This window comes from Microcebus murinus, chromosome X (genome assembly GCF_040939455.1).
Source record: "Microcebus murinus isolate Inina chromosome X, M.murinus_Inina_mat1.0, whole genome shotgun sequence".
NCBI lineage: Eukaryota > Metazoa > Chordata > Mammalia > Primates > Cheirogaleidae > Microcebus > Microcebus murinus.
In genome coordinates this window covers 123,930,166-123,939,735 of record NC_134136.1, presented here as the reverse complement: position 1 = coordinate 123,939,735, position 9,570 = coordinate 123,930,166, and the positions used below count along the sequence as shown (strand labels likewise).

Genomic DNA, 9,570 nt, shown 5'->3' with positions numbered 1-9,570 from the left:
CTTAGTTAATGATCCCTGTATCAGTTACGGCACTTAGGGCTGTGACTTCAGGTATCTGACTAATTCTCACTTACAAAGACAATAAAGACATTTAATGATCTCACATAACAAGAAGTATGAATCAAGTCAATTCCACAGTTGATTAACTCAGCAGTTCAATGATGTCATCAAAGCTCTTTCCATTTTTGTTCTCTATTGTTCTAGATGTGTAGTGATACCTCCCCTTTCTTCAACAGCACATATTCCTTAAAATTGATTCATCTTTTTTAGTATTTTATTTTTATTTATTTATTTTTATTTTTTAATGTGTACAAAAATATAGTTAGAAGGAATAAAATCTAGTATTGGGTAGCACAATAGGGTGACTATAGTTAACAACAATTTATGGTATATTCCCCCAAATTGAAAAAATACATGTAGAGAAGATTACCATAATCCTGTATAAAGATGATACCTGAATTCATGAAGCATTTCATATTTTTCTCACATGCCTCCTTTTAAATCAGGCTGTCCCTTATAACCTTAGTAAAAATTACAACTTCACCTCCAGAATTCCTTCTCTTCCTTTCCTGCTTTATTTTTCTCCATAGCACTCATGGAGATATGGAGAATATCATATCATCAGGCATACCATATATTTTACTTGCTTTATTTGTTACCTCTCTCACATACTGGAATGTAAGTTCCATGAAGGCAGAGACTTTAGTCGGTTTCTTTACTCTTATATTCCCAATACCATTCCTAGAACATTGCTTAGCACATACGATGCATTCAATAAATATTTATTAAATGAATAAATGGCCACAAGATCACTGGTGCAGTAGTAAACATCACATACTCAAATGACAATAGTCTAAGCAGCAAAAAAGAGGCATGGGATAAAGGTGCTGTTTTCTTCTAAGACTTGCAGCTTTTATCAAAGCGTACAGTCTTTCTCAGAAACTTTGCAGTACACTTTCCGTAGGGTCTCATTAATTAGAACTAGTCACTTGGTTACCAGTAGACCCCACTAGGTGAATGGGAATGGCATTATCATGATTGGATTAAACAAATAATGATTCACCTCCCAGGACTGGGCAAAGAACAACCCAGGGTTCTTCATTTGAACAACTCAGGGGTCTTCATTTAGCATAAGGGGAGTCATGTGAGGCTGTCGTGTGAGCAACCTACAGTGTTTACCATAGTAGCTGGGCATGCTCCTGAGAATGTTCTCTAACCCCTGGACTCCTGTCTTTCCAAGTATAAGATGGCCCTTGTCTATCTGGCCAGCCCCCACAGAACCTTTTTATCATTCTTAAAAGTACAGCTCAACAAGCCTAGTTCCCATCATCAGATTTTTGTCTCTAATACCACTTCCTACTAAAAGAAGTGAGGACTTTTTAGATGATGGCTGATTCCAGAGTTGGACTATGGCAAGTACAAGGTGAGCCTGGAACATCTTGTTATACCAGCAAATAAGGAAGCACTCAAGAAAAGGTTGGGGGCATGACACAAGGGCACAGGAAACAGTTTGAATGGGTTCGATTCAACTGAAGGGATTGAATTGTCCAAATGTGGAACAATTTGAGCACCAAAATAATTAAGAGCAGTAGTGAATTATAAGTTGTTGTTGAAAAACAGGAATCCAAGAGTTCATAGTGATAATAAATAGACAAAGAAAGAAAACGGAATGCCCATGTTTATAGTAGAATACTAAGGGCTCACTGGTAAGTATGGAGTGAGTACTGGAGTTGGAAAAATCATCATTTTGCAACCATCAAGGTAAAGATGTGTTCAGGCAAGGATCAATAGATACTAAATCTAGAGGCATTTAGTGAAAAGCAGGTTATTTGCATGCTCTTAGTGCATCTTCCCACAGATGCAAGAAGCAAAACAGTAACTAGATGGTTAAATGACTGGACAACACCTTGTCTGGGTGAACAAAATTAATATGACTAATGAGGAGTAGATGGACATTATGTACCTCCACATGTGATTCCCTAAGAAGGACATATGTCATTTTTGTTGTACTCCAGACTGGTACGTATAACTATATTTCCACAGGGAAATATCAGGTAAGCACAAATGAGGAATATTATATTTTTTGAAAGGTAGGGATAGAGAGAGTCACAGTCTGAAAAGAATACTATGGAAATATTCTAGATCAAAAGAGAGTAAAAATACATGACAGCTAAATTCAATACCTGATCCTAGATTGGGTCATTTACTGGCAGAAACAAACAAAAATGCTACAAAGTACAATAGATTGCAACAAGCCACAATTAGAATATTCCATATTCCATATATGAAATATAGAAAGTAGATTATAGTAAAGAATCACATAACTGTTAAATTTAATGATGTTGATAACTATACTGAGGTTATATAAGAAAATGCTGAAGTATTTATGAGTATAATGGCCATGTATATGCAACATAACTCGCAAATGATTCAGGAAAAATAAGGTACTGTATACATGTGGATAGATAGATAGATAGTTACATGGATACATACATACATACATACATAGATGGATAGATAGATAGATGATAGATAGATGGATGGATAGATAGGGCGAGTGAGCAAATAATAAAGCAAATGGGCAAAATGTTAACAATAGGTGGGGCAAAATGTTAACAATAGGTGAATCTGGGTAAAGCGTATATGGGTGTTCTTTGTATTATTTTTATTCTCACAACTTTTCTGTATATTTAGAAATATCCAAATAAAGTGTTAAAATACAGCTAATGATCCATCCCATCCTGTTTAGAAGTCCTCTCTGCTTAGTTCTGTGGAGGCTCTTGGGGCTCTAGAATAGGAAAGAATGTCACCTGTTTTCTCTCTTTTTTTTTTTCCTTCCCTCTCACCTGCTTCTGCATCTGACCTTAGCAAGTAAGTCACCTGTTGATTTGTATGTTTTGGCAAATAGGAACTCACCCCTGATTATTTGTAGGAGATCTTCCAGGAGAAGAGAAATTACTTTCCAAGCATTTACTGTGTTCCAGGCATTGTGCTACAGACATGCTGGGATAAAAGGTGACTAAGGCGAGCTCCTTGCCCTCAGGAAGTTTATAAACAGACATGTGGGCTGTGTCAAGTGCTGTAATTGAAGATATGCATAGGTCCTTGGAGAAGCCAGAAGAGAGATACCTTATTCAGCATGGGTTGGGAATCAGAGGTTGTAAAGGAATGTTGAGAGGTCAGGAAATATTTCCCAAAGAAGACTCTTGAGTTAATCCTTGAAGGGTTTAACCTGGTGAACAATGGGAAAGGAGAAAGGATGTGGTTGGCAGGTAGAAAGGAATAAAAGAGGTAGGGTAGTAGTTAAGAACACAAACTCTGGAACCAGACCATCTTGGCCCAAATGCCAAATCTGCCACTTATTAACTGTATGACTTTGGGTAAGTTAGCTTCTCTCTGTCTTGGTTTCCTCATCTGTCACATGGAGATGATGACAGCACCTACCACATAAGATAGTTGCTAGTCATTACATTACAAGAAATGACACCTTTAGGCCACCACCGGGCACATAATATGTGTGCAATAAATATTAGCTCAGTTCATGGTCCTTTCAAGAAACTAAAAGTTTCAGTCAATCAAGTGCAGGGTTCATGGCGGGCAAAGTAGGAGATGGAGGAAGGATGTGATGATGAGCTAAGGAAATTGTATTTTAGCCTAAAGGTAAAGTGAAGTTATTGAATAATTTTAATGGCTTGATCCAACTTGTGCTTTTAAAAGGTTCCTCTGTCTTGAAGAATGAAGCAGGGAGCATGGAGGCAAGGAAACCAGTGAAGAGGTCATTGCATCAGTTCAGATGACAGGAGATGAGGGTCTGAGTTAGGATAGTAGGGCAGAGTGATGAGTGAGGAGAGAACGTATTCAAGAGACATCATGGGAGTAAAAGTCAAGGCTGACTCCCAGGGGCTACTTGAATACCAGGATGGAGAAGGGTTCTGTCCTCTGATATAGGGAACAGAGGAGGAGCAAGGTTTTGGAGGTGGGGGACAGAGATAATGAATTGAGTTTTAGCCAGAGTAAGCTTGAAAGTCCTGTGCAATGTGCAAGTAGAGATGTTTCATAAAAGGCAGAGTATACAAGACTGGGATTTGCTATCACTTAAGACTCACAAACATATTCTACTATGCTCTACCTACATGGCCTTCAACTAGCTATGTGACTTTGCTCCACTTCCTCCATTATAAAATGATTGTGATGATTAAAATGCCCTAGTATAAGTGAAAAGTACTCAATAAAGTATGATAGGATGCCAGATATATTTCTTTTTGGGAGAGCTAACACGGGAAAAAAATCACAATTTTGGGGTCATCTTTTAGGAAACTTCAAGAAGCTTTTCCCTCTAGAGGAATACAAAGAGCCAAGAATCCATAGGAACAGCCCTGTGTATCCTAAGTCTGTGTTTTTCATCCTTCCTAATTTGTCTAGACTGAAAATAGTCAAGGTAGAGACCTTACAATGAGTCTTAAATGGGCTACAAGAAGCCACTGCTGTAATAAGGGACTACAGAGGCCAAAACTTGAAGCAGAATTAAAAGTTTCTGGGGTATGTCACCTTTATTGCGATTTGGCCAACTTCCAGACACAACAGTTACATTCCAGACTCTGACTAGAGATAGCCTTGTGAGGCCTTTTGCAAAGTACTTGGTTTTTATCTCCTCTTATCAAGATAAGTGTGGTTTGTAACTACAGAGGGCACACAATGGACACCCTAATTCTAAGTGCCACAAACTAACTTTTCTCTGCAAATTCTTAGAGGCTTCTCTGCAAAAACTGTACTCTCACTCCAATGACCTTGCCTGATAATTTTCCTATGGAAGTCCTCACAAGCACCCACATTCTTTTAGATACAGAATTAACTATTTAGGTGGCAAAACTGACTCTATTTGTAGAATGTAGAATATCTGGGGAAGGAATGAACAGTCTTTTTTTTCAGGTCAGCTTGGCAGAGATTCACTTATTAATTGGTATTTATATTCAGCTTGCATTTTGTTTGTACGCCCAGATCTTGCAACCCTGATCTGTGAGTCATTCATCTTTGAATCTGTTGGCTTTTTCTCTGTATATACACCAGTTTCTCAAAATCTCCATCAATCTCTGTGTAAGTGATGAGGGGCTTCACTTTTCTCATCTATAAAATAGAAACATTAGTGCTTACCTTATAAAGCTGTTGGGAGGACTAAATGAGATTATACATTGAAAGTATAAAATGTACATGCCAAAAAGATTGTGAAAAATGGCAGAGTAGGGGTGTACTCCTGGTTCTCTGCTCCCAGAGCGGAAAGTGAAGAAAATGGACAACTACACGAAAGTGATCTGCACTTTCACAGGACCAGCTTCACAAGCTTGCAGATATCCACCAGGAAATGGAGGGATAAGATAGTCTGCAGCCTAAAGCAAACGTGAATTGGATACCCTCCCGTAAAACCCAGGGAATCAGAGATATACAACAGGGAGGGAATGAGGCATGGTTTAAGCTGCTGCCAGCTGGCAGTGGCATCAGCCCTACCTGGCGCTGAGAGACACCCCCTCCTACACCGAGCTCCACATCCACATAGGCCGGGAAGGGCCTTGAAGTTGGTGGGAAGAGGTAGTGCCGGGCAAAGCTGTGTGGAAAGGAGACTAGAGCAGGGGACATTTTGGGTTCTCCAGAGCACATAGCTGAGGCAGTTTCAGGTGGGGGTGGATCTGAAGCCAGCAGCCACTCTCCACGCTGCAGGAACCAGAGCCCACTCCGGCATCTCCCTGAAGAAAACTTCGAGGTCCAGGTTAAGGGGAGTATACACAAAAGGAGGCTTTGATATTGGATATAGTTGAGGTTTTGGACAACACTGAATGGAAAGAGTGCGCAAAGCTAGACTCCTTGATCAGTCGGACTCCCCTCCCTCTGTTCCTCCAACACCGCTCCCATCTCCCCATTCCAGTGGGATGACTTGGACTCGTTGTTTGGAGAGAGTGCCAGTACATGCCTCTGCTCAACCAATCTAATATTGGGCGGTCTCTCACTGCACAAGTGGCACGCTCAGAGAGCTGAGCCCGCCTGGGCAGGGCTTAGCCACAAAGGAGGCTGAATTTTGTGGATATAAGGTAGAGAGACTTTACGACCCACACCCTCCTGTGACTTGGGGCCAGGCCCTTGGCTCCAAAGGTTCTGTCCCCTCCATGGGGGGGAGGGGAGCTGAGATAGAGACTGTTTGCGTTCCTGCCACTTATCTCCATTTATGTAATTAAAGAGGCAGAAGATGGAGATTGGTAGGTCTGGCTGCCCCTCCTGCCGGCATCTGGATAGTCTCTCCCTGCACAAGTCTCCCCTGCTCTATGTCCAGAGAGCAGAACCCGCCTGGGAAAGGCCAAGCTGTGAAGGAGGCCACCTTTTGTAGTTATAAGGTGAAGAGACTTTATTACCACCCACACCCTCCTGTGACTTGGGGCCAGGTCTTTGGCTCCAAAGGTTCTGTCCCTGCCTTGGTGTGGAGCTGAGATAGAGAATGTTCCTGTTCCTGCAGCTTATCTCCATTTGTGTAATTAAAGAGGCAAGAAGATGGAGATTGGTGGGTCTGGCTGCCCCGCCTGTCTGTTACTGGACAGAGTAATCGCAGACCGTATCATAGTGCCTCCCTCTTCAATCTAGGGGTTGAGAGCAAATTTTCACTCATAAGAGTTATCTAACCCCCAAATCTCTGAGCAAGGGGCCTAAACCTATTAATCTCAATAGACATAAGGTCAAGACATTAGACCAAAGATTACCCAACAAAATCAAAATCTTCTAAGTCGGTACATGAATGGACCATATACGCCCAGCCCTGCCATAGATTGATCCTTAGGAACACCAGAATTAAGCCAATAACCCAGCCCCAGCACCTCAGGTCCTCGACAAAACACCCAAATGAGAAAGAACGAGTGGAAGATCACAGGAAACATGAAGGAGTAGGGAGAAAAGTCACCTTCAAAGGATAATACTCAACCCTGATCAAACGACACCAACATACGTGATACGATTAAACTGACAGAAGAAGAATGTCAAATATGGATTGTCAGAAAGCTCAATGGAATTGAAGAGAAAATATAATCACAACACAGAGAAACCTCAAGAATAATACAGGAAATGAATGAAAGATTCTCCAAAGAAATTGAAATTATTCAGAAGAACCAAGCAGAAATCTTGATAATGAAGGAAACAATCAAGGATCTCCATATACAGTAGAAAGCATCAAGGACAGGATGGACCATGCAGAGAAAAGAATCTCAGAGCTTGAAGATTATGGCTATGTGCTAAACAAATCAGAGGAAGAAAGGGAACACAAAAACATGAAACAAGTCCAAAGCTTACAAGAAGTATGAGATTATGTAAAAAAGCTGAACCTCAGGGTGATCGGGATACTGGAAGGGGAAGAGGAGCAATCACAAGGGCTGGAAAACTTATTTCATGGAATACTTGAGGAAAACATGCATGGTCTGGCCAGAAATCTTGATATCCAAATACAAGAAGCACACAGAATGCCTGGAAGCCTCAACATGAAAAAGCAATCACTTTGTCACATGGTCATTAGGTTGACCAAAGTAAATGTGAAAGAAGCAATACTCCATTCAGCGAGACGAAAACAACAATTAACCTATAAAGGAAAACCTATTAGACTAACAGCAGACTTCTCATCTGAAACCTTACAAGCCAGGAGGGATTGGGTGCCTATCCTTAACCTTCTAAAACAGAACAAAGCCCAACCTAAAATTCTTTATCTGGCAAAATTAAGTTTAATCTATGAAGGAGAAGTAAAGTTCTTCTGAGACAAGCAATCACTGAAGGAATATGCAAAGTCCAGACCAGGCCTAGAGGAAGTTCTCAGATCCTCATTTCTAACAGAGCAGGGCAATAGATACTCCTCAAAGAATTAAAGTTTAGATTTCAATCTACATGATGGCACAAGAGTAAGACAAAGCAAGAAGTCTTTACTCAACAATATTAATGGTAATCTTCCTACAATTTCAGTCTTTTCAATAAATATAAATGGTTTAAACTGTCCTCTGAAGAGGCATAGACTGGCAGAGTGGATAAAACTCCACAAGCCTAGCATCTGCTGTCTACAGGAAACACATCTAACCCACAAACATGCCTTCCAGGTGAAGGTCAAGGATGGAAATCTATCACCCAGTCAAATGGAAGTCAAAAGAAAGCTGGTAAAGCTATACTATTTGCAGATAACATACACTTTAAAATAACAAAAGTAAAACAGGATAAAGATTGCCATTTTATAATTAAATGGAAGGGAAGTGAAAGGGAAGATCCAACAAGAAGATTTAACAATTCTTAATATCTATGCACCCAATGCAGGAGTACCAATTACATAAGGCAAACCTTGTCTAATCTAAACACCATGTTACACAACACTGCCATAGTTGCAGAGAACTTCAAGACTCCACTGAATGATCTGGATAGATCCTCCAAAAGGAAAATAAGCAAAGAAATAATGGGCCTGAGCAAAGTCCTTAATCAAAAGTTCTGACAGATCTCTATAGAACATTCCAACCAAATAAAGTTGAATTTGCATTCCTCTCAGAAGCCCATGGATCCACCTCCAAAATTGATCACATCCTAGGCCGCAAATCAGATCTGAAAAAATTCAAGAAAATATAAATTATACCTTGTATCTTTTCTGACCATAATGCTATAAAATTACAGTTCAATTCCAATAGAAACACTAAATACCTCACAAAATCATGGAGACTAAACAATCTATTATTGAAAAATTATTGGGTCAAGGAGGAAATTCAGAGGGAAATTAAGAGTTTCTTCGAATAAAATGATAACGGAGACACTTGTTACTAAAACCTGTGGGATACAGCAGAAGCTTACCTGAGAGGAAAACTAATAGCAATTAATGCTCACATCCAAAAAACACAAAGCTTAGAACTGACAATCTAATGAATCAGCTCAAGGAACTGGAAAAAGAAGAGCAAACAACTTCCAATCCTAGTAGATGAAAATAAATAACGAAGATCAAAGTGGAACTGAATGAAATGGAGAACAAGAGAACTATACTAAAGATCAACAAAACCAGAAGCTGGTGTTTTGAAAAGATAAACAAAATTGATAGCCCTCTTTCTAGATTGACAAGGATTCAAAGGGAAAGGACTCTAATAAAATAAATAAGAAATGAAAAAGGAGAGCTCACAACAGACACCAGAGAAATACAAAACATTGTATTTCATTACTATAAAAAACTATATGCCCCAAAACTACAGAACAAATATGAAATGGACAAATTCCTGGATTCATACAACCTCCCTAAGTTCACCCAGGAGGTAACAGAATGCCTGAATAGACCAATCGCAAGCTCAGAAATTGAAGAAGTAATTAAAAACCTCCCCAAATGGAAAATTCCCGGACCAGATGGATACACTTCAGAGTTCTACCAAACTTATAAAGATTATCTCATATCTATTCTACAGAAACTATTCAACACCATTGAGAAAGATAGTATCCTTCCAAACTCATTCTATGAAGCCAATATAACCTTGATACCAAAGCCAGGAAAGGATAGAACAAAAAAAAGAAAATTACAGACCAATATCCCTCATG

General features: G+C 39.7%; 1 non-coding gene across 1 annotated transcript; it reads left to right on the top strand.

Moving 5' to 3' along the window:
- Nucleotides 1-374: 374 nt before the first annotated feature.
- LOC142866090 (U6 spliceosomal RNA) lies at nt 375-482 on the top strand. Its single transcript, XR_012916155.1, has one exon. It is a non-coding gene; the product is annotated as a U6 spliceosomal RNA (small nuclear RNA).
- Nucleotides 483-9,570: the final 9,088 nt, after the last annotated feature.